The sequence below is a fragment of the Crocodylus siamensis genome, chromosome 6 (genome assembly GCF_052110815.1).
Source record: "Crocodylus siamensis isolate JL-2025a chromosome 6, ASM5211081v1, whole genome shotgun sequence".
Taxonomy (NCBI): Eukaryota; Metazoa; Chordata; order Crocodylia; family Crocodylidae; genus Crocodylus; species Crocodylus siamensis.
Window position 1 is genome coordinate 95,381,668 of NC_143400.1, and position 24,924 is coordinate 95,406,591.

At 52.3% G+C, this 24,924-nt stretch overlaps 1 protein-coding gene across 7 annotated transcripts in view; it reads left to right on the plus strand.

Annotated features, from left to right (window-relative positions):
- Nucleotides 1–24,924, plus strand: part of LPP (LIM domain containing preferred translocation partner in lipoma) — a 423,011-nt gene that overhangs the window by 28,487 nt on the left and 369,600 nt on the right. The window contains exon 3 of one of the 7 annotated variants that reach the window (XM_090050830.1): nucleotides 1,445–1,550. The exons of 5 other annotated variants lie outside the window; for them this stretch is intronic. The gene's annotated coding sequence lies outside the window, so the exon portion shown is untranslated. Of the gene's footprint in view, nucleotides 1–1,444; nucleotides 1,551–20,469; nucleotides 20,555–24,924 lie in introns of those variants that run through there. One more of the 7 variants, XM_090050831.1, reaches the window with a different exon arrangement.

Below are 24,924 nucleotides of genomic sequence, written 5' to 3' on the forward strand. Positions count from 1 at the left end.
GCTTTCTATGGTGGGATTCCTGCATCTTTTGGTCCTGCCAGAGGAGGCTGGTAGGAATTGCTGAGGTCTGAAACCTGGGGTCACACTCCCCTGCGCAGGGCTCGGCGACCCAACTGGAGTGGGGAACCACTGATCAAACGCATGGAAAACAGCAGCGGTGCGCTTCGTGGGGGCTGCCCCCCTGCTCCCCACTGCCTGAGAGTCTCCGTCTCTTCAGCGCTCGTTTCCTTGCAGGGCATCAAAATTCAGCAGGACTCAATTAATGCATGGAGGAGATGAGCCGCTGCTGGGGTGGCTCCTAATGATGGATTAGATTAGCCAGGGCTAGGGCGGCTCCTAATGATGGATTAGATTAGCCAGGGCTGGGATGGCTCCTAATTTATGGACTAGATGAGTTGCTGCTGGGATGGCTGCTAATGCATGGACTAGGTGAGCCAGGGCTAGGGTGGCTCCTAATGATGGATTAGATTAGCCAGGGCTAAAGTGGCTCCTAATGATGGATTAGATTAGCCAGGGCTGGGATGGCTCCTAATTTATGGACTAGATGAGTTGCTGCTGGGATGGCTGCTAATGCATGGACTAGGTGAGCCAGGGCTAGGGTGGCTCCTAATGATGGATTAGATTAGCCAGGGCTGGGATGGCTCCTTCGGGCCCAGGGTGGGCATCCGCCATAGGGGCTGACTGGTGGGCATTTGAGCCTAGGTCCGGGGGCCGTGCCTCCTCTGTGAGCACACACCGGTTTCGGTCGCTCCCCCGCTGTTGTCTGTGGTTGAGTACGTGCGGCTGCCTGAGCAGACCGAGGCTCGGGCTCCCTGGTCACTTTGAAGCGCTCCGTGACCTGCTCCCTGGAATCGAGCGGCAGGGTCAGGCTTGGCTCTGGTGGCCCTGGGCTGAGAGGAGGGGGTGCTTTGCAGTCTCAAGTGTCTGCGTCCCTAGGGCGTAGCGTCGTCTGCTTTCCCAGCTGCACGCTCGGGAAGAAGTGCAGGCAGCGGAGGGCTTGCACTTGGACGTTGGAAAGGGCCCCCGGCTGCCAGCTTTCCCAGTTGCGTGCTAGGGAACCGGTGCAGGCCGCGGAGGGGTTGCACAAAAAGGGCCCCCCGGCTGCCAGGCTTCGGGGCCCCAGGTCTGAGCTGAGGACGGCGGCGCAGACGGAGCCCGCGACCTGCAGCGTCCCCTGCGTGCCGCCCGCGGCGAGTGGCCTGCGTGTCCCCAGAGGGGCAAGCCCTCCAAGTGCCAAAGCCAGGCAGAGACGGGTGATTTTTCTGACATCCTTTTGAGTCCTGATCTCCATATTTGGAAATGTTTACCCATTGCACTGATCTATTGGAAGGGGAGGGGAGGTGACTCAGGGTTGAGTGGAAGCAGGATTCGAATTCCTGTAGTAAGTTTTTTTTTCCCCTTTTTTTTTTTTTCCTTCCCTTCCTTTTTGCCCTTGTTTTGGGAGCTCGTTGTGGTCAGCTTTCCGCTCTCCTGCCGGCCCTGGATCTCGTTCCAAATTCAATCTGCTCGAAGGCAAGGCGTCGGCGAGAGGGGAGCGCGGCTGAACTCCAGTAAGTACATCACTGCTGCCGGAGCAAGTGGCTCGGGATTTTTGTTTGCTCAGATGGATTGCATCAAAGCGTGGCATGTGCGTTTTGCTAGGGAGGGGACGAAGCGTGCCATGTCCCGGGGGCCAGGCTTCTGTGCACGAGTCGAGCAGAAAGGGACCCTGGAAACCATCCTGCAGCGGTGGGGATGAGCCCTGCTGAGCTGTGCACGAAAGCAGACGTCTCCGCCTGTCATTTCTGGAGGCCTAGTGGTAGGCTGGAGGTGAGGGGATCATTTAAGCAGGCGTCAGGCAGGCCGGCTGGTCCCTTTGGCTTCCCAGGTGAACGCTGTGGGGTAATAAAGCACCGTGGAGCGAAAGCGGTCCATGCGTTCGGCTGGTAAGACGCAGCGGAGGCGCGGTGCGTCGCACGAGCAGAAGAAGCCGTGGGTGTTCCTGGGGCCGTAAAACCCTTGGGTATTTTTACTGCACAAGTTAATGTCTAACTATTGCAGTGGAAGGCTGCAGGGGCTCAGCTGATCTGAGCTAGCTGGGATTTGTCCCGTGGAGGCTTTTCCTGTTGTTCTGCGTTTCCCTTTTGGTACGAGTTTTCAGTCTGCCTGATGTTGCAGCTGTCTGAGGTTTTTTTCCCCTTCATCTCCCTTTCCTGAAAGGAAACTATGGTTCCTCCAGAGAGTCAGCACTTACTGGGAAAAAAAAACCATTTTCCTTCCTGCTTTGTTCTTGGCAGCTAAAAGCATGGCCAGGGTTTGAGATGGGGAGTCTGTCATTCTGCGTTCCTGTTGTCACTTGTCACAGAGCAAGGAGCAATGGGTTCAAGCTGCAGCAAGGGAAGTTGAGGTTGGGTATTAGGAACAACTTTCTCACCAGGAGGGTGGTGAAGCGCTGGGACGGGTCACCCAGAGAGGTGGTGGGATCTCCATCCTTGGAGGTTTTGAAGGCCCGGGTAGACAAAGCCCTGGCCGGGATGATGGAGTTGGGGCTGGTCCTGCTTGGAGCAGGGGAAGGACTAGATGGCCTTCCACCCTCCTTCTTTATGATTCTCGAATCTGTAGCATGCTTTTTCTTTGGGGGATTTCTTGTCATCCTGGCTTTGGGTCCTGTGCTTTGTGTAGAGAGATGCATCCTTAAGCCGTCCAGTTTGGAAGGGCTCTGAATACGGGGTAGCTCCAGCGACCGGTGCCCGTCACCATCACCCTCCTCCTCTTTCCAGCAAGCAGATCGCCAGGTAGATTCGAGCCTGCTCTCATCGGCCTTTCCTGCTTTTTAAAAGGTAGCATTGGTATGAGCGCTCTCGTCAGAGGACGGTGCCAGCGTTCGCTTCTTAGAGAGGCTGGGGCTAGCGGGCAGCTGGCTCTGTCCTTCTCAGCACCTGCTTCAGTTGGATGCAAGGGTGGGGTGCGAGCTGAGGGTGATTCAGCCCCAAGTCATCGTGGCAGCAGGACGGGGAACTTGCCGGCCGCGCGTCTGCGGTGATTTGCGACAGCTGCGTTGGCTTGGCTGCACCGGCTGAGATCGGGGCCGTGCCGCGCTGGTTGCTGTCCCAACACACAGCGAGAGAGAGCCCCCATCCCGGTGCATTTGCAGTCTAAACAAATGAGTCATGCAAAGGGAACATGCCGGGAAATCGTGACTTGGCCCGAGGTCACCAAGAGATGCGGCGGCGGTTCTGGGAATTCACCTTGCTCTGGACTCGCAGCTCAATGCCTCTATCTAAAGCCAGGCTTCCTCTGCTGCTTGTGCTTCTTGGAAACACGCCATCCCCCAGCGAGACCACGTGTCCTCCATGTTACTGGAGCCCTATGGCTTGGCTGCCCTGACGCCGCTGCGCAAAGCGTGGCGTCCTTTCATGCCGGAGAGCTGCTGGCGTCCGGTCCTTCTGCATTTAGGAGGAGCCCTGTCGTCTTCCATGCGTTCTCATTTAGTGGTGCAGGGAGCTCACCTGCCCGCCCTCGCCTTGCACCCCGGTTGGAAAGATCATGGCGACCTCACGTAGGGACGGTTTCAGGGTTTCCCCCTCCTTTGAAACACAGCTGTGATGCTTTTGGGGGGGGAAACATGGGCGATTTGGCGTTAAAAATGGTGACATTTTGCTCCTCCTTTCTGCGGCGTACTAGGCAGAAGATGGAGTCGCTTTGCACCTTGTACACTAACTAAGTTAGTGGTGGATAGCATAAGATGTTGCCATCATAGGGTTTATTTCATCAGATGTTGGGACCCATTATGCTTTATAGCCCTGGGTCTCAAGGCGTTTCCATCCTTGTGCATCTCTTTTCTGTTTCATGCATAGTTTCCTTGAATTTCCAGTGATTCCCAAGACAGGTCCTGAGAGAGAATAGTTGAAATGCATTTCATTGGGAAGGCCAACTTGCCATGGTGTGCAAATTGGTATCCATTCTCCCACCTCACTGTGGATGTTTCCTGCATCTCGCCGCCACGGAGGATGCTCGTCGAGCGAGCCTAGCTGGGAGCCAAAGAGTCAATAGACCCAGGAGGTGAAAGTCCTCCCCTGCCTCCCAGCCGGTCTCTCCCAGTCAAGGCCGGGTCATGCAGAGCTGGGCAGGGTTGGGAGCAAGCTGGTGCTGCCCCAGTTGTTCTTGCTGGATGGGTGACCGCAGAGGACTGCATCCCAGAGCTGGCAGTCCAGCCTGCCTGGTAGAAGTGAGCAGATCCTGCGCACGCTGGTGCTAACCAGGGTCTCATGGTGGATGCCCTAGTGAGGATCATCTTGAGCTCTGTGCATACAGCCATAAGGGAAAGCCTTGTGGGATGGGAGAATGGGGAAAGGATGATCCTATCTGGGTTCAGTGGTCATCTACCGTATGCCTTGCCAAGGACTCCCGTAATCCGTGAGGCATGGTGCTGGCCTAGCAAAGCAGCTTGCTTTTTATATATCATTAAATGCATAAAAGCCTGAGCATGTGTTCACTGCAAGGCATTTGCTTAGTCCAGTGATTCTCAACTGCGGTTCTGTCGCATCTTGGGGTGCCACACATTATTAGTGCTGTTACGTATGCAAACATCTCTGCGCAGTTCACAAGATGCACCCAGAGTCCTCAAATAGCAATCCAGAGCATCACAAGCGGTTCTGCCTTGTGATCTCTCTGGGCTTTTTGCAAGAGAAGAATTGCTCTGTTTTTTTCTGTCAGCAAGAAACGAGTGAAAGCTTGACAGCTGGCATTTTTCGAGGGGGGCCTTGCATCTAGAAGGGTTGGGATCCACTTGCAGATCTACCCACTGATCCACTTGAGATCCACTGGCTTATTTCTCCCACTGCAGGGAGGACTCAACTCAGGCTCTGCCCCTTCCCCAGTAGCTGGGTGGGTTGCTAAGGCCAGCATTTGGCTATTTGTGTTTGCTGAAAATACACTAAGCTGTGCCAGCTTTGGTACCTTGAGATGAGTTTCTCAAGACCCGTGATGATGGATGTGGCACGGTTCCAAATGAGGGGCAGTGTGGGGGGTTCACTAGCCTTGCACAGCTAATTATTGCATCTTTCTAATGTTATTTTGTACTCTAAAGATTTCAGAGCCCTTCACGAAGGGCTGAACCTGGGAGCCAGGAAAGGTTTTCTCATCCTGGAAAGGTATTCTCAGTTTCTACACCCATTTCTATGGGTGTAGAAACTGAGGCACAAGTTGGCTAAGTTGCTCTGCCAAGATGGCACAGGAAGTCTGAAAATAAAATGCAGGTCTCCTAGCTCCTACAAGGCCTTTCTTCTACTAATGTCAAACCACAACGTGCTGCCTGCTGTTCTGTAACTGTCTTAAACTGGCTGAAAAGAGCTGGTAAGCATATACGATTGTTCTTATTGTGAGTAACATTGTGCCCTTTAAGCACCAGAAATTACTCTGAGCTAAACTGAAACCTGTGGGCACATCTACACATGCATTAACACACTTCAGTTAATGCACATTAAATCTAGTACCTCCATTGTGAGGTAATGGGAGAACATGCATTAGCTTCTCTTAATGCACATTAACTAAAGAGCACAATTTTTTTTAGTGCTGTTTTAATGCACATTAGTGTATTTGAAGGTGCATTAACTAAAAAGCATGGGTTTTTTTGAGTGATGATTTAATGTGCCTTAAAATAGGCTAATGTGCATGTATAGACGTGCCCCATGTGTATTTAATACCGTTGATTCCTGTTGATGCTCTTTGATATAACCTGGGCAATTTGCAATGGAGAGAAGCACCAGCTGGAGCTTCACTTTGGTTGATAAGCTCTTTTCCATAACGCGTGAACAGCATGCCATCGTGGAAGAAACGTGTTGCTGTAGGGTCTTCTGTGGCAGCTGGTACCAACAGCAGGGGAGTTTCCTGCCTCTGCATCTCTCTAATGAGGGTCAATTCTCAGGTCACGTTTGCATGCTAGGACCCAGGGACTTGCAACAGGGATGACGTTTTCGAAAGAGAAGCAGCCTGCATGCTGTTTGTGACCACCATGTTCAAGGACTGGTCCAACTGGCATAAATAAAATTTGAAGAAAAAAAATCAGAATATTATCCAGACTCGGTTTCACTGATTTCTCTGTAGTGGGAAACTAATATGCTTGACCCCAAACTCTGATACTGGACTATTGAGAAGTGATAATATTTCCAAAGATCAGTGGGGTTTTTGGAAACACTGGTTTTCTGTATTTATTAAGGAAAGAAGCCGCTTCTTGAGCTTTGTTTGCTGGACATTTTCAGGCCTCTATTATGCAGATATTACAAAGACCCATTCCAGCTGAGCCCTCCGCTATGACAGCTGCTTCCCTCTTATACAGCTTCATTCTTCAGATAAATCTTTCTTCATCAGCCCAGACAGTATTTTTTCCTTTAAAAAAAAAAAAAAAAAAAAAAGAAGTCATTATAATCTTTTGAAACTGGGGAAAAAAAGATGGGGAGAGGGAATAAATGGATGTTAAGAAGTAGAAAACAATCAATTAAATAGTACATAGCATGTAATTTTTCTTGGAAACTTACCATGAAATTGAAGAGCACTTTAACAACTAGTAATTTAAAGTGCATTTGAACTCTGCTAATGGGTTGTTTGCATGGGAACTTCAATCATTTCACAGTGGGCCGTTGTCTTTGGTACCCCTCTATTTGCTTAGAAAAAAAATCTTACTGCAAGGAAGAGCTTGTAGCCAACTGGCTGGGCCATCCTTGAGCAAATGGTGGTTTTGTGGAGAATTTGTGGAGGCTCTGGCCGGACAAGGAGGAATTCCTTGGTCTAGGGGTTAGATATCCAGGTGGTAGCCGTACTGCTCTAGTGGCAAAAGCAATCAATACTCATGGTAGAGGTGATCTTTATTGGACCAGCTAGATTTTTGGGGAAAAAAAAAAAATTCGCAATTAAAGATTTTTTTGTGCAAAAATCTAGTTGGTCTAATAAAAGAGATCACCTCTACCACGAGTCCTGATTGCTTTGGTGTAGGGGTTGACTCTTTCCATCATTGGTCAGTAAATAAGTACAGATTTGACACTTTCCATCTTGGGATCCCAAAGAATAAAATCTTGTCACGCTCCTAAGAGATTGGGAAGTGTGATCAACCCCACTGCGCACATGGCAGATACATGCTGTGGGCAAATGAGCTCATTACAGTGAATGAACAAGGGATGGGGACTTGCTGCATGGTTACTGCCTGTGTGTCCACTCTTATCCCAGGTTAAGCAGAAGATATAAAAGGGGCCAGTTTAGCCCCGTTTCACCGAAACTGACCCCCATTCAGTTTCTACTTGCCATGGGGCAAGAGCAAGTGCCCGCATATGGTTCCCGAAGTGCAGCTCACGTGCAATAATTCCCCAACCCCTTTTTTAATTCACAGTCCTGTGTTTGTCCATACTCACAGAGTGATTTACCCAGGGGCATGCATCTGGGCATGGCACCCACGTTTCTTGACTCCTAAACCCGAGGTTTGGCATTTTTGTAGCCCTTTCAGGGCTTTTGGAAGTGTTTTTTTGACAGCAGGTTCATTTTGTTAAAAGCAACAGCAAGAAGCAGGCTCCCTCTCCATCTAACCCAGGCCACTTCCAGGCACTGCAAACACTGTCCTGGTGATGTGGCCTGGAAATGAAGCACGTAAAAAGACTAGTCTTTTTTGAGGATGGTAACCCTAGAGCCCTGCCACTCGAAGGACCTGCCTTCATGTGCTCTGCACATTGCTGTCCACCTCTGAGCTCTGTGACTGTGCCCGATACGGCTGCACAAAAGCCACAGGTGAAGAATAGCAGCTGCTTTTGCAGGGCAGTGCAAATACACCCCAAGGAGACTTCATCATGGGGTGTCTGGGGCATTCGGTGTGTGTATGTGGGTGCAGTGCTCAGTAAGGGAGGACGTGAATTCACAGCTCACCGGGCATTTGCTCGTGTGAGCCCTCAGTGGATGCTCAGAGTGCCTTTGTGCAAGGTGCCTTGCTCCATCCTGCCTCGGCTGCATCTCTCGCTCTGCCTGGCAGGTGCGTTACACAGCAGTGAAGCCACTGGCTCGTCCCTGTGGATGGGGACCAGTGTGATGTGAAAGCTTCTGCACAGATCTCCCCACCCTTTTTTTGACCACTGGCACTTCAGTCTCCCTGCACTTGCATTGCTTGGACATCATGAGAGAGAGCAGGTAGAAACTGGATACAGAACAGACCATCAGGGTTATACAACAGGGTTGGGGGGCCGGGACAAGGTGGTGCAAGGGATCGGGTGCCAGAAAGGGGAGTCCTGGCTCTCCCGTCAGGGTGTGTGATGGGTGGAGTTGTGTTTTCAGTCCCTACCTTGCAATGCAGTTTGGTTTTTCCATCATTCTGGCCTTTGCTGGTTGCTACATGGGGCTGAAAAGGATTTTTTTCCCTCTTCTACTGCTGCAGGTGTTAGGGTTTTTTTCCCCCTTCCCCATTGAGTATTGGCTGAAGATTGAGGGGGATGATCCAGTGCTCCTGCTTAGGACTAAAACACTGGTAGGTTCCTGGCTAGAGAGTCTTGCCTCCATTCAGCAGTAAATCAGTCATAGCATTTGGCACCAGGAAAGACCTTGATACCCCATGGTCAGATTGGTTTGAACTCTGGGGGTTTCTCACCTTGCCCTGTAGCCCTCTCTGTTGGATTGCTCAAATGTATTTTAACAGACTACCCCCTGTGCATGCAATGCAGGACGTTGGCAGTGCCCTTGTCCCTCTGCTTTACTTCTGCCAAGTCAGGATGTTCTTGATGTTTCGGGTCATTGCACCAGGTAGTTGCACGGGGAGGGTTGTTTGTGCCACTTTGTTTGCCATAAGCTAGATAGACACTCGTCTAGGGTGGTTCAGACTTGGGTGAGCCTGCTTTGAGCAGGGGACTGGACTAGCAGTGACCTCCTGAGGGCCTTGCTAGCCCAACTGTGCTGCAGTTCTAGCTGGTGACAGGTAATGGTGATAAGGGCACTCGTGGAAAGAGCAGAGGGTATTTTTCTTGCACGGCATTCCTTTGTTTCCTGGTTGACCGCTTTGTTGACCACTTCTAGCTCCTGGCTAATCAGCTTGTCTGTAATCACCACGTCCCCTCCTTGGAGCAAGGATGACAATAAGTGCCTTTGGTGTCCCTGGAAGTTGTGAACCCGCATTCCATCGTTTTTCAAAGCATTTGCTAAGGGTTTAGATGAGGGCCCTTGTCATGCAAGAGAGCAAAGCCTGCCATCCACGCTGTAACTGGAAGGCCGCGTTGTTCCTGGAGTCATTTGGGAAAGCTCTCTCTCAGATGTCGAAAGCTGAAGAGGCCTCAATATGGCTGAGACACGATGCACGTGGTTTGGTGCCGATGCAGAAGGTTATTTCAAGTGGAAGGAGTAGGAGGGCGAATGAGCCAGCCACAGCTGGGGGGGATAGATCTGAGCCAGCCGCCTGTGGACCACAACGCTGGGTCTGCACGAGGCAAGAGATCTGGGAGCTGCAAGAGTTAATGCAACTCAGAGGCCCGAGGTTCAGTTCAGATAAGGAGCCAGCAGCTGATTATGTGCCGACTGTCTGGTGAGGATCTTGCCCTTATTAGCCTGTTGACCAAGTGTCTCACATTGCTGTCAAGAAGCCCTAATCCTGCTGGACAGCTTTTTCATAATGCTGAGACGGTGCCAACATGGCCAGCCCGGTACTTCAATCAGCTCTGCATGGACCTGGGCACGGTGTTTTTACTGCTTCACACTTCAAGCCTGGGTTTTTTTTCCTGGGGTCATTCGACTTTGCAGCTTGCAGTGCAGTTGTTCGTTACCTTAACCTGTCTCTCCTCGCCCCAGGGAAATCCTTTCATTTTAATGCACGCCAAAATGCACAGGGCGGGTGGGCTTGTGGCATTCGAGTCTGAAGGCAAGGTCCAGGTGAGGTGTAACTCTGCATAGAGTTGGAGGGAGCTCCCTTGACCTCCAGCAGCCGAGGATGTAGCCGTACGGATTTGCGGCGTCAGGCTCTCCAAGTGGAAACAGGCCCTGTTTGAAATTCAGAGGCGCAAGCCCCACTCCCCCAAGCTTGTGTCTGTCTTCAGAGCTGGGGTTGGGGGTGAGCCGTATCTGTAAAGCCCTTGAGGTTTGTCCACCTCCCCGCCTCAGCCCTTTGTGAAGAATACTGATAAATTTAAGTAATGGCCTTGCAAAAAGGGAGATAAGAGATAAGGAGCAAAAGTCCTGTGGGCAGCTGGCTCTAGATTAGCAACGCTGTAGAGAGAAAGCAAACACCGAGTGAGCTGGAGCATGCGGAGCTATCTTGGAATGCAGCTATTACTTATTTATCACTTACACAGCCCCGTAAGTGTATATGGCCCTCGACAAACAGAGGAAGATGATCCCTGTCCTGGATAGCTTGCAGTCCGAGCTAGACAGGGCATGCATGTCAGGACCAGGTAAGGCGGCCCGGGGGGGTGGGGGGTTGCTGGAGAGGCAAGCAAGATAAGGCAAGATTCCTGGAAGAAAAAGCCTTTGGAGGTGGGATTTTTAGGGGGTAGTGCCAGGCATAGGAGCGGATGGATTGGGGATTGCTGGGAAGGAGGGGAGAGGTGCTGGAGGGAAAGAAGATTGAGAGGAAAGCTAGAAAGGAGGCGGAGGAAAGGAGAAAAATAATGCAGGACAGGATTATGCAGGGCATTGAAGGCTGAGCTTCATAGATGTGAGGGGCTGGAAGGGACCTCGTGAGATCATCAAAGACCGCCGGTGTAAATGATGTAGGTTGTTCTTGGTTGTGGGTTAAGCCGGTTGCAGTTCATTCACTGGGATGAATCTTCTCCCGGGACCAGAGGTTGCTTTGGAGTTGGTGGGGCTTGGACCTGCCTGACTTTGGTCAGATGTTTTCGATGAGGGACGGTCTTTGCTTGCCACGGGGCAGCTCCTCCTGCTAGGAGTTTAAAAGACATGGAAATACATTGCTCCCCTCCACTTCACGCTCATTTTGTCCTCAGGCGTTTCGGGAGAGGATTTGACTTGTGCAGCTCAGTCAGCCCGGGGAGCTGGCCTCTTTGCTCTGCTGGCCTCTGACTGTCCCTGAGCCATTGAAAGGGCTAGTTTGTAGGACAGCAGTCGGGGTAAGGAAGATATCAGGGTGTCTCCCTGTGATACTGGCTTGGTACCGTGCTGCGGCACACCATACTACACCAGAAGACAAGTCAGGTTTGCAAACGCATGCCAGTGAAGGGTCATGGGGGCCGAGCTGGAGAAGAGTCATCGAACCGTCTGCTTCCTCCTGCGTACAGTGCTCTGTGTGCTGTGTTCCCGCGGTGTGCAATGCTTCCTAATCAAACCATAGGCCCCAGGTCTGATAGAGCCCGGCAATCAAGGTCTTGACCTAATTTTTTTTTTTTTGGCCTCTTTTAATCCCTCTGCTTTTACAGAACAGTCGCCCCCCTTTTTAAATGGCCCCTCTCTCTTTTTTTCTTTTTGTCTTTCACATCTTTGCCCTTCTAAGACCTGTAGACATTTATCTTGGATGGGGACACTGGTCTCCATGAACAGCACTGTGCAAGGCCTTCTTTTTCCCTTGGCAGTCGCTTCCCCAATACCCTTATAGTCCTCTTGGTAGATGTTTAATAGGCCCCATCCCATCTGCCTGCTTCTTGTCAGTACTGGGACTCCTGAACCAAGCCATTCATCTCTCCCTCCCCTTGCCCCCACTCACCCTCCATATTCAGAGACTTATCGCCAGCGAGTGCAAAGGGGCTGAAGGATGAAGTGTGCCTCTCGTGGCCCTCGCTCCAGCCGCCACGCAGCATGCCACTCGAGAAGAAAACCTGAGCTCCTGTCCTCTTAAATTGCCAGTTATCTCACCTCCTTTGTTACAGCCCGTAATTGCGGGCGGCGCAGTGAATGGAAAAGGGGGCGAGCCGGTTTAAAAACGAGTTGGTCCGCAAATAGATCGATACGATCCATTACGCCGTCGACGTGCCGGAAGCTGGAGACGGCCTTTTCCTTCTCTTTGTTTCCTCCGCTTTTGCTGCAAGCTCGGCTGGGCTGGGCTGTGGAGCTGGCCCAGCAAAAGGATGCTCTGGGTTTTGGCGCTATGGGGCATCTGAGCAGTGGCAGGAGAGAAAGGACTTGGTGAAGCGGGAATGCCACCTGCCTTATTCAGGTGTGTCACCTTCCCCGCTGATTGTGCTGAGATGACCGTATTTCGGCTGTCTACGTAGCCCAGCGCAGGCCTGCAGAGTCCCCCAAGCTAGCTCAGGTCCTGGAAGCCGTGTACGTGTATGAACATGCTGGTGTATCTCAACTAATATACTGTGTCTCAGCAGGGCTGCTTAGCCCGCGTGGAGTGCTGATGTGCTCACGCGGCTGAACTTTACACTGCCTAATTGAAGAGCCCATGCACAGCTTTGTCTTTGGCTGTGTAGAGGTAGCCATAGGTACTTCCATGGCTTTCCTTCCCGTAGGAGCTGTGCTTATCTGGGCCTTGCTTCTGTGAGATCAGTTAGTACTATGCTCGTATCTTTGAGGACTGGAGGTTCAGAAGGACTAAGTGACTTGACAAAGGCCACAGAAGAGGACGGTGGCAGAGAAAGCCCTTGACCCTGCCTCTTGGCCAGACCTCTCGCTTAGAACTGACTCCTGCTCCTCTAACCTCTTTGTTCCCATTTTTGAATGCTCACGGGAAGCCCAGCTCTTCCGTCTGTATGGCTTTTTTTTTTTTTTTTTGGCAGGGGCATGATCTGCAGCTGCCTAACCTTGAGACCATTGCGGGCGACCTCCTGAGCCTTTAAGTAATGCAGAAAACCGCACAAACTTACAGGGAGATAGAAAAACGTCATTGTGCTCCTTCGGGTTTGCTCCTCACGACCCAGCCACAAGCCCTTGAGGCGAATTGCTGGGAAAACAGAGGAGGGAAACACCCCCCTTGCAAAACAATTCCCTAGAAGTACTTCTCTGCTGCTACAGCCGGGATGCAATGAGCCGTCTGCCCCGGCACAGCAGATTGCACCCTCCATGAATATTTGAGGAATAAAATGATCCCGTTATGACCTTGGCTGACTGTTCGGACTACTCTGAAATTTGTATTCCTTGATTTATTTATTTATTTTTGAAAAATGATTGGCGTCCCGTTCACAAGGTGTGCACAAGGCCTTGAGCAAAGAGACGGTTATACAACTTGTGCTACGGGCTAAGGAAGAGCCGTCAGTGCTGACAACTCGCTTTTGAGAGGAGGAATTTAACCTCTGAGCTCAGCGAGTTCACGAGCACGCACCGACTAGCTTTATCTTTGAGTACAGACAACAACAACAACAACAAAAAATCTCCCATTTAATCTCCAGCTTACAGCAGCTCTCCAGGAGCAGGCGGCATGTATAGTATTTTGCAATATATTATTCTATTATAGCAGGGAGAGACACAAGATAGTGATCTAAATGGTTTACCCTGGGTTGCCAAATACCGTTCTGTTTCTAGGCTGATGAAGCAGAAACAGAACACGATTCGATCCAAAGCACACACAGGTCTGTTTACCGAGCAAACAGAGTCATGGAACGAAAAAGAGAAATAAAAGCCCAAATGGTTTGGGGTTTTATAAAGCAGTAAAAATTTAGCAACCCTAAGGGCAGCTAATGAATTGCCAACAAAAATGTAGTAAATAGCTAAATAATTGGGTCTCGTGGGAAAGGTGTAGGCTGTGTATTCTGCGAGGTGTCCTGGGAGGTGTTTTTGGAGAGAGACGCAAGATCTGGCCTTTGTGGTTGCAGGTCAGGCTCTTGCTGGCTTGATGCCCCGTTGTCGTGCTGGTCTTGGGCATCGTTAGGGGCAAGGGCAGTTCACGGGAAGACTGGCGGACCCGCCTCTCGTACCGGGGCCCACAGCCGGTGTACTTCTGCGTGCCGTGGCGTTGGTCTGAATTGTCACGGTGTGTGGGCTGCACAAATGCGATGTAGTGCAGATGTCTGCATACGGGGGGGTGTGCGTGTACAAACGATACGTGACATGCACGTGCTTACGATACTGATGACATTTGTGTCCTAGTACGTGCGCGTGGTCTTGTGGATGAAGCTATGTCATGTGCAGCGGCTGTGGATCTGGGGGGTGGGGGGTGTGTGTGTATGTGTGACAATGGTTGTGGATTGTGTGTGTGGAGGAGTGTGTGTGTGCCAATGGATAGTGTGTGCGTGTATGTGGCAGTGGTTGTGGATCGTATGTGTGTGAGACAACAGTTGTGGATCGTGTGTGACAATGGTTGTGGATTGTGTGTGTGTTTGCATCTGTGACTGGTTGTGGTTTGGGGGGTGTGTGTGGCTGGTTGTGGAATGGATGCATGTGACAATGGTTGTGGCTTGTGTGTGTGTGTGCGCGTGTATGAGTGGTTGTGGATTGGGGTGTGTGTGCATGTGCCAGTGGTTGTGGATCGGGTGTGTGTGGCTGGTTGTGAATCAGGTGTGTGTGATAATGATTGTGGATCGGAGTGTGTGTGTGAGTGGTTGTGGATTGGGGGGGTGTGTGTCATTGGTTGTGGATTAGGTGTGCATGTGACGTGGATCAGGTGTGTGTGTCAGTGGTTGTGGATTGGGTGTGCATGTGACGTTGTGGATCAAATGTGTGTGACAATGGTTGTGGATCAGGTGTGTGTGTCAGTGGTTGTGGATTGGGTGTGCATGTGACGTGGATCAAGTGTGCGTGACTGGTTGTGGATCGGGTGTGTGCAACTGGTTGTGGATTGGGTGTGCGCATCAGTGGTTGTGGATCGGGTGTGCATGCGACGTTGTGGATCGTGTGTGCGTGTGAGTGGTTGTGGTTCGGGTGTGTGTGAGTGTGTGTCCTTATCTGTCCAGGCCCCCCCGGCCGGTTCTTCGTGTTCCTGCCCAGCGTGCGTCCGTGCCGTAGCCGCTCGCAAGGCCGCGGCCCCTTTCCTGTCCGCGGCCGGCGGCCGTTCTGCGCCCGTGGCCCCTGGGAAGCTCGGCACCGAGGCCGTGCTCCTTCCTGACGTGCAGCTGCTCAGCTTGCGGAGCCGCCCTCGGTCCTGGGGCTCGAAGCGGGCCGACCCTGCGGGGTGGTGGAGCAACCCGTCCTTTCTGGCGGGGGCCGTCTTTCCCCAGCAGACCCCCCTGAGAGCAGCCCTCGACAGTGGACACCCTGCTTTGCTCAAGCGCCCTAAATTCATCCGACAAAAATGCACAAGTCCTTGCTTATTTGTCTCCATGTCCCTTTCTGCACAGTCTTGAGTAAAGCCTGTATTAAGCCCATGGAGTCGATGCAAGCAGTTGCTTCCTCCATGCTGGACGGGCGGCAGCCTTGCTTCCACCGCAGGGGTCAGCCTCTTTCCTAGTGATTGGCGATGGGAAGAGTAGAAACCAATTAAAGGAACAAGAAGCCACCTGACTTTTTCCCTCCCTCCCTCCTACCCCTTCTCCCCCCCCCCCCGATCATTTCCTCAAAAACAAAGAGAGAAGAAAAAAAAAAGTCTGAGCTGACAGTTATCACGGAAGACTCTGAATTTCCTCGAGTCAACGTTTCCACGTCTGACAAAAATACAAAATAAACTGCAGCAAGGCAGCGTGTGGTCTGGCCCGCCGCCAAGCGCAGAGCACTCTGTAGGGTTATTATTAGGTAGATAACTCTATCAAGGGCTTAAGCATCAACTTAGGTCTGAAGGCTGCAGCTCTCTGGGTTGCAAAGGCTGAGACATGTTAGAGTCGCGCAAGAAAAAAAAAAATCATCGTATTTTCCTGTGTAATGCTTTGCAGCAAAGAGGGCTCAGCAGCAGTGGAGGCTTCAGGAAGAGATCATAGCAGTTCTGGCATCCAAAGCTCGATTGTGGTTGCTAATAACCCTTTTCTTTATTATTAGGCGATGCTTCCACTTGCTCTTAACTTTTACCAAGGGAGGCACTGCGGGCCTAGACTCCTACATGGGCTGAATCCAGATAGGTTCATTGACCAGTGCTTGCAGCCCTCTTCAAAGAAGATAAGTCCCGAGAAGGAATTAGGAGCAGGAGAAGTGAAGGGTCAATTCAGGAGAGGGTTTTCTGGACGCAGGAGGTGGGAGAAGCGCACGGGCAGGCCACTGAAGCCAGGAAGAGCAGCACGGCCGAAAGAGGAAGAGAAGATGAGCAGATAAGGTGGAAGAGGAAGAGCCCCGAAAGCGAGCCTGGGGAGGGAGCAGTGCAGGGATGCGTGGAGTTGGGTGACCTAGGCCAAGCGGTCTTTGCCAAGTGTTTTGAGATCGGCCGGCACAACAGCTCCGTACACACAACATAGCTAGAGGCTGCCTATCTGTCTGCACTATCTATAACTGGACAGATCTATATATAAATGCATCAGTGGCTGGTATTTTGGCTGATACGCTTGCAGTTTCTAGCCACTTCGAGAGATTTAAAAATATCTCCCTGTTCTAGGAACATCCACGCCGTGACAGATGTCATCCGGAGGGGGAGTGGCGTCTGCAACGAGAACACAGTATTATTACTCCCCGCGTCAGTCTTCCATTAGATTATTTATTGCTTCGATCCCACCAGAAGACGTGCGAGGTGCATTATTTCTGCCTGTCAGGAATTTTTCACACATCCGCTCAGGCAGCAGCTGTCATTCCTCCCTGCAAGCTCCTGCTTTCGGTCTCAATGAACTTCCTTCAGGAGACCGGGGCTGGAAAGGGAGTGTGAGAGTCATGGCACGGGTTTTCCTCCTGGGGCGGTAGCAGAGAGACCCGCTTAGGCTGGGGTCCGGTTCAGCTAGGCTTCTCGTCCCACGCACATGAATAGGAGCCTAGAGGCCGGTCTGCTGCATTAGGAAACGGTGGTGAACCCGAGGAATCCCCACCGTCGTGGCTTCACCCCTTCATGCCGCCTTCTCCTGCTCAATATTTTGTGTTGCGGGGCTGAACATGGGTCCCCCCCGTCTTCTGTGGGCAAGCCTGGGTCCACCAGTGGGGAAAGGACCCTCTTAAGTCTCAACTTCAAATTGGACAGAGTAGGCGGTTGGGGTGTGGGTCCAAGTGGCTGCGGTCAGCCACAGAGCTCAGGACCGAGGGGCGCGCTCAGCTCCTGATGCGTCTTCTCTGCTGGTTTCGTGGGTCTGGGAGTGGGCCAAGCAGGCTCATGGAGGAGGGGAGGCTTGCTTCTCAGAGCTGCCTCCAGACCCGGGCAGGAGGCAGTGCTGGCATGCCCTTCGAGGCACAGTAACATAGACCATGAGGGTTGGGAGGGACCTCGGGAGGTCACATCTAGTCCAAAGCAGGAGCAGCCCCAACCACGTCATCCCAGCCAAGGCTTTGTCTAGCCGGGTCTTCAACACCTCCAAGGGTGGAGAACTTCCAAAGATGCAAAACTTCTGAACTTCCCACCACCTCTCTGGGTAACCTGTTTTACTACCCCCTGGTGAGAGAGTTTTTCCTAGTATCTGACCTCAACCTCCCTTGCTGCAGCTTGAGCCCATTCTCCTTGTCCTGTCGTCTGCCCCCACTGAGACCAGCCCAGCTCCAGCCTCTTTGCAGCCCCCCTGCAGGGAGGTGAAGGCTGCTATTCAATCCCCCTTGGTCTTCTCTTCTGCAGACTCAATCAGCCCAGTTCCCATGCATTGGCCTCATCGTGCCAGGCTCTGTACGGAGTATGGGTTAGCCTGGGCCTCGAAGCGCTTATGGTTCATGCAGGCAAGAAGTGGTGAAAGGAAAGTAATTTGCTGAAGACTTCCTGGCGGGCACTATACTCCTGGTCCCTCAATTCTCAGCCCATGGCTTTGTGTCCAAACCCTGCCACCTTTCACAGGCCTCAAGAGACATTGCATTAGCAGGTGTACAGGCAGGACCTGTTTCTGATCCCTCTGCAAAGATGAATGGCTGCTTTAAGGTCTTTTGGCATGGTCTCCAGCAAGCTCTGCTGTGCGTGTGCCGGCGGTGTTGGTTCACGGCTTGCAACTTGGCTAACTCTGGATGGGCCCTTTTGGCACGGAGACAGTTTGAGGTGTAGGGGCCGCATTTTTGCTCTTTGCTGTCACGGCTTGTGGCACGCCGGCGTCCTCGTGCGTGCGAGGGGCTCTGAGAGACGCGCACGCAAAAGCAGAGCTGGCAGAAGGTGCGTCTGACCCCAGCACATCCATTTCAAGTTGCAAGAACCTGGGAAGTGGCATCGGCGGCGTCTTGCCTGGGATCCCTCCCATGAAGAGAAGGCTTCGCACGTTGGTTCAGGCGTCCTGTAGGAGCCTTTTATGAGTCTTGGATTGAGGGTAGGGAGAAAGGGCTAATGGGAGAACATGGGGAAATGAATAAAAGGTGCACCCAAAGAAGCACCGAGGCAAGGCAGGAAGGCAGAGTTCCCTGGGGGCTGAGCAGTTTCCCAGTGCCATCTCTTGCCCCCAGAGCCTGGGCACGGACAGTTCATTTTCCTTACTGTCTGCTGGCAGGTGCCCAGGGCCTGCCCAGTTACCCCCAGGAGACTGCATGCCATTGCTGCTTCAGTGGGGCATTGATTTTTTTTTTATTCTTAGTGTGTCTCAAGAGACCTGGGGCAGGATGTTATCATGTCTGGTGCATTGGTGCTAGATGAACTTTTAGCTCTCTTGGCTCTGGCCATTTCAGTCCTGTCTCCAGGGCAGCAGGAACACAGTCAGGTGTCACAGGATAGCGGATGTTAGTGATGGAGGAGTCTTGCATGGTCCCATTCTGGACTCATCCCCGCCAAGCATGTCCCATGTTGTCTTCGGTCTAACTCTACTGGTGCTGCGGGATGGGGTTTCTACCGTTTTCCTTGGTAGGAGATCTCCCACGTTAAGGTCTGTGATATGCTTTCTTCCAGTCCAGCCCTGTATTCAGACTACATGTCAGGTTGGCCTGGGCCTGGTAACTCCTGGGACCAGTGTCTGGCCGTCTTTGAGGGTGCTTGAGCTACCCTGGGCTATTGAGTGCTGGTGGCGTTTGTTGGTTCGAGTGCGGTCTTCCCCAAGAGGCTCTTTTTCCCAACGCTTCCCATGCAATGCAGTGTGGTTATGCTGACCCAGGAGAAAATAAAGGCCCTGCAGCTCACTGCCATCCTTTCTCTCCGAATAGCGGAGTCCTGGAAGAGTGAGCACCAGAGCAGCGGGCTTATAAGCAGCTTGAGATGCAGCACGATGTGTTTCTGATGGGCCTCGTGGCCTGCTGGGACAGGGGATTGACCTCGAAGTCTGGCAGTATCCTTCCAGGTCTGTGCTCCCTGCGGATGCTAAACAACCTCCCGAGCCCTGCCCTGCAGAGAAGGTGCCCTGTGTTGTCTGAGGGCAGCTCCTTGCCTCTTGATTTGCTCTTATTTTTCCTGCTGGTGCAGTTAACCTTTTGCAAAGCAAGAGGCAGGGAGGATCATCCAGACGTGGATGGGATGCTCTCCGAAGCGAGGTGAGTTTTACTGACCTAGAGACCTCACACCGCGACCTGTCCTCTTTCTCGTGTTATCAGACACTGCTAAAGGAGCCTGACCCCGCAAGAGCCAAAGCAGCAGCATGACCCAGCATGACAGCACGAATGGATTAAACCCAAATACATAGAAAGCTTCGGCCCGTGGGCGTCGGTGGAAGAATAGCGGGGTGGAAAAATAGCTCGGGTTTAGTGTCATGGGTTGTCAGGAAGCAGCCAAAACATCAGCGTGAAAGATGAGTAAAAGAGTGGGTGTGGGGAAGGGGGACAATGAGGACACTTCGATAACAGACCCACGGTGTTGTCATCTCTCTTCTCGCCGGCCTCGGCCTTTCCATGCGAGAGCCTGGGCGCAGCTGCTAGGACTACAGTACATACTGTACATTCCCCGGTGCTTGAAGCACATGATGTAACCCAGGCTCTCGGGTATTGTAGGAGGGGAGGGGACGCGTCGAGCAAGGAAATGGCATTGGCAGTTTTATGTTTCACTTTCAGGCATATACCGTAACAGATATGTAATTATTCTGCAACCCGTTAAGTCTCTCTTTTTCCACCCTTTGAAACAAGGTGCTGCGTGCCTGTCCTTGTTTATCCACTCCAGTCCTACAGCCTATAAACAGGATGTCTCTTTGTTTCCTCCCGGCCCAGTAACCCTAAACCACTTCATGCAAAGATAGCACTTCAGTCCTCCTCCTCTGGTTTGTATGACTGTTGTATCAGTTATGTCTATCTCGCTGTCTGTGCATGGGAGATGGTGCCTGCACACATAGGTATGCATTTGCAAATGTGGATCTATCTGTAGGTACCATGAGCTGACTCGGGTTAACAAACTGATGCTCTCGGGAGGAAAATGTTAGCCAGCTCTATGCTTAGAATAGCTTTCAAGAGACGCCCACTGAAGCTGGGCCCCCAGTTTACACCTTTTTTGTAACAAAAAACCAAAAAAACCCGAGCTACAGTGTCAAACCCAAAAGAAACAGCATCACCCCTGTAATGTCATTCTGGAAAATAAGTCAGGGAAAACCCGCCCGCTTCTCAGCGTTCCCGTGCCATGTGCGAGTGCCCGCGTGACGGTGGACAGAATCCAAAACCGAAACAGAATATAAACAGAAGAGGAGCTGACTTCATTTCCCACCCTTTCCCTACCAAAGCCAGATTTGGAGAAAGGAAATGAAGGCCCTCGGTCAGAAAAACTCTCTCTTGCAGACGGGCTGGTGAGGCACTGCTCAAGGTCTGTTGGAGCTGGTGGGGCTTTTGCACATACTTTTTAAGGCTTTGCCTAAACTGAGGCCTTCGGTTCATAAATAGTAACAAGCAAACTGGATTTTCATCAGAGTCTTAAACTGAGACTTTTCCTATTGGCAGGGTGCTTTCGGGGCTGGCATCTCTCATGATGTTACTGCTGGTCCTACCATGTCTGTATAGCCCCAATTCCCAGTGTCCTGTGACTTTATTTTAAGAGACCTGAGATTCTCACCTCCAGTATAGTTCTAGCTGGGGTAGAAAATCTTGGGAATGCCGACTTGCTAGAGAGCCTCGGATTTTGGTGGAAAGCACTCCAAATGCGTTAGGAATGTTTTTGCTCTTAAGATGACAGCCTTAATCTCCATCCTTGGAGGCTTTCAAGACCCAGGTAGACAAAGCCTTGGCCGGGATGATGTAGTTGGGACTGGTCCTGCTCGGAGCAGGGGTTGAAACAGATGTGACCTCCCGAGGTCCTTTCCCACCCTCATTTTTTATGATTGTGTGAAGTCAAACATACATTTTGGGGGCTGGGCGCATGTCTTTGAATGCTTAAATTGGACCATTCGGGATCTTTGTAGGACAAGAGTGATACACTCATTATGGTGCGTAAATGGTGAATGCTGATGGCATTCATCATTTACTATTTAAACTACTATTTAACTATTTGAAGAGAGCGAGTGGGAGCTCTCACTGCTGTGAGGTGTCTAGGTGATGCAGCCCTTCTGGCCGGGTGCTCGGGACGGCGCAGAGAAGAAGGGCTTGTCTGTGCGGGGGGAAGTGACTGGCCAAGCTGAGGAGGACTAGTCTTTTCTCCGTGTACCCTGATCCCAGGACAGAAGTGCCTGCTTGTGATGTAGTTGGAGTTGTGTTGGACGTGGGGTAAGCACAAATGCAAGAAGGTGCTCTTACCCTGGGATAGTCCCAGCCACACTAGGAGGCCTTTCACAGTAGCTGCTGTGCTTGCAAGTTGCATGCCACCTATGTGTGAAAGTCGTGAGTTGTGCCCTGGGCCTGGGACAGGATTAATAGTTACGCTTGGTTTTTTGCACTAAAAAGGCCTCCAATGAGGCTTTGCATTTTCTATGCCTCTTAACAGGGCAGCCAGCCAGCCTGCCTGCCATTCGTAGCTCCTGTTGGCTCGGGGCCTTTTAACATGACTAGACTGGATGAGTGACAGGGCATGTTTACAGTCTGCTGCTCAAAAAATGATAACCTGACTGTGCTGGACGCTGAAGCCGATGCTTCACCTGCCGTACAGATGCCATTTAAATGAAGACGTCTCCCTGCTCCTGAAAGCATGTATCTGTCACCCAGGCTCGCAGTATTGGGTAACGGTGCAAGCTGTTCTGCTCAGCTCATGGAAAACAGGAGTGGATTGCAGTGAGCTCATGGGCAAACGCGCCTTCCCGAATGCCATTAGCCTGACACTGCAAGCAGGCGGCAGCTCCTGCTCTGTGGTAAGGTTAAATCCTGCTGTGGCTGACAGTTACTGGAACGAAGGGTGTTAGGAAAGCATTACAGCTATGCCTTAAGAGCTCTTCTGGACCTGTAAAATGGTCTGCCGAGCTGCTGCCTCTCGAGGCAGAAATTAGCCCTGGGGATGGAGGTCTGCAGTGCTGCACAAACCTGCTAGCGAAAGCCATTTCTTTTGGGGCAGTGGGCTTGTAGGATTCTCCTGTCTCCCAAGAGAAAGCACATATATATGATGTGAGATCTCCTGTGCCCATGGCAATGACCTGGGCGTGGGTCCAGACTGTAGCTGATGCTGGTGGTGCACTGGCAGGGGCCTAGGGGCAGCCTGAATGCCTGGTTAACCGTTTTGGAGCAGGTGGTATAGCCAGGTTTGGGCTCCAGGGGTGGCTGGGATGCCCCCAGGGGCCATGCAACCCTTACCTTGCTCCAGGTTTAGAGTGCCCGCCTCTTCTCACTTGCTTGCCATGCCTTGATGTGATGGTTTCATTGGAAGGGAGGCTGCCTAATGGGTCCTAAAGTGAGCCTCAGTTTCTCTAGGTGACAGCTAATTCTCCCAGGGCACCTGTTAGCCTTAAGGGCTGATGATGACCCACCCCCCACAGCTGTGCCCATGCCTCCCAGGAGTTGCCAGTTAATAAATTCATTGGGCACTTGGCCCCAGTCTAATACTAGGCCACCTTAGGCCTTTACACCCTTGTTGGGGACTCAGCCCTCCTGGTGTCCACCCCTTTTCTCTTGCTCGTTCCCTTAGCCTAGGCCCACAGCGCTGGGCCTGGCTTCTGGGTCCCAGCCTGAGTCTCGCCCTCTTGGATTGCATTCTTATGCGGCTCCGGGCCATTGGCCCTGATCCTGCCCCTCTGGGGCTGTCTCTGCCCTGTATCAGGCAATGAGCCCATTCTGGACCTCCAGCCCCTTTCTCTATCCCACTCGTGCACAGGACCCGGCTCTGCCCTCCCTGGGCACCAGGCTCCCAGGCCCTTATCCAGCTCCCATCCAAGCTAGGCTGCAGCCTTTCCCTCCTTCTCTCTCCAGGCTTTGATCTCCCCTTTTGGTCTAAGCCCTGAATCAAGACCCCTAGCAGGACTCTAAATATAGTTGTGCCCTTGGCACCCCACTATGGGTTTAAACCCCCATGGCATCCACACTCTCCCCTTTCAGTCGTTCCTAATCCACTGCTTGAAAGCCTGGCAAATACAGTCTAAACCCCCTTTGGGTCCAGACATAAGCAATGGCCATCTGCCTGCATAACAAGGCTTCCCTTCCCCCCGCGGGGCACCAGCACCCAGTTTGCCTTGCTCAAGGCAGCCCCGGTGCCAGCTAGGAGAGCTCCGGCGTTCCCCTTGCTCTGGAGCTCTTGCCGCTGCAGCCCCCAGGGCCGGACGGCCCTCTTGGCTCCGGGCAGTGTTTATATACCCCCTGGTCCTGCCCCTTGCCCGCCAGGCGCCTCCCAGAGCCGCCGCAGGTGTTTCCCGATGCAGCTTGCTGGCTCAGGCTCCGGGTGCTGAGTCTCCGCTGTGCTCCTGTTTTGCCTCCCGTGCAAAGCTGGAGCCCATGGTGCTACTGCAGCACAGCTCGTTCTGCCGTAAGTGCTTGCATCAGGTAAATCCCCAAGTACCTGTTCCCTGGCAGCTCATAATGAGCAGTTTTTTCCCTGCCCGAGGCTCTTTCTGCTGCTCCTTCACCCTTAAATTGAAAGGGGCCTTTGGCTCTCGGTTAGAGGGGGCCATCCCTTCTGAGAGCGGTGCCTTACCCCTTCCCATGCAAAGCAGAAGGGCCCTAACCTTGCTCAGTGACCCCTTTAAAATGTTCACGCAGACCTGAATGACACGCACAACCCTGCTTCAAGCTCTGAACCTTGGCCTGGTGGGAAGGACGCTCGTTAAACAATTACAGAAAAGGGCAAGTTCAGTTTCAGCCGGGATTCAGAGTCAGCGGTGGTTTCTGCTTCGCGTCTTTTCCCCCGGAAGGGGGGACCCACGAGGAAGAAGCTGGGATGTTGTGGATCTCCAGCAAGCACAAGTTATATATATGGTTAACATGAAAGGTCAAGTGCATTGGAAGAGAAGGGGAGACGGTGGCCAGAGAGAGAGGGTGTCTCTTCTAAAATTGGGGTCTTGGTCCACCTCTGGGATCTGGAGGTCACGCTGTCCCCGTTACAGTGGACCCTGACCGGGTTTTCACCATGCTTATCGGGATCAGACTGGTCCGTCTTCTTCCAGAGGAGGTCTCCAGCTCACGTTGGAGTTGCCTTGAGTTAGGCTTTTGACGTCCCTGTTCTTCCAGTCACTAAACTGGATACCTGTGGCCTCCAGGTGTGTTATTAGGGCACCTTTCACGAAGGGCAAACTGCATGCAAGCAGAAGAGTGCATTGCAAAGACAGGGTTGGGGGGGCCCCTGCACAGGTCTGATTGCAAGGCTGGTGCCGAGGTATGCGGCTCTCCTTGGGTGCGGTACTGGGCACTTGAGTCCTCATTAAGCGCCCGTAGTAGTGGTGCCAAGGCAGTGAGATTCCCAGCATCCTGGTGCCCGCGGCCACGACTCAGGAGACCTGGACGTCCCGCATTTCTGCCTGTGATTGTTTCCCTCCCCAACGTTGTAGGACCCTAATGCACAACTGGTTGCTTGGAGGGACCGATTTGTGTAATCCGTGCAGGAGGAGGATGCCGGGAGCATCCTGTGCTGGGCCCACTGGGCCCAATGGAGGGGTGGGACGCTCCTTGGTAAGGGGGAGTTTGCGATCAGGAGGTGCAGGGAAACGATTGATTGTAGGGGGTTTTATCCGTCTCTTGGGCCCCCAGCCTTGCAGCGAAGGGGGCCTCAAGGCAGTAATCACTGTAATTGCAGGGGTCCGGGTGAGATGCTTCCCCACCCTGCTGTGAAAT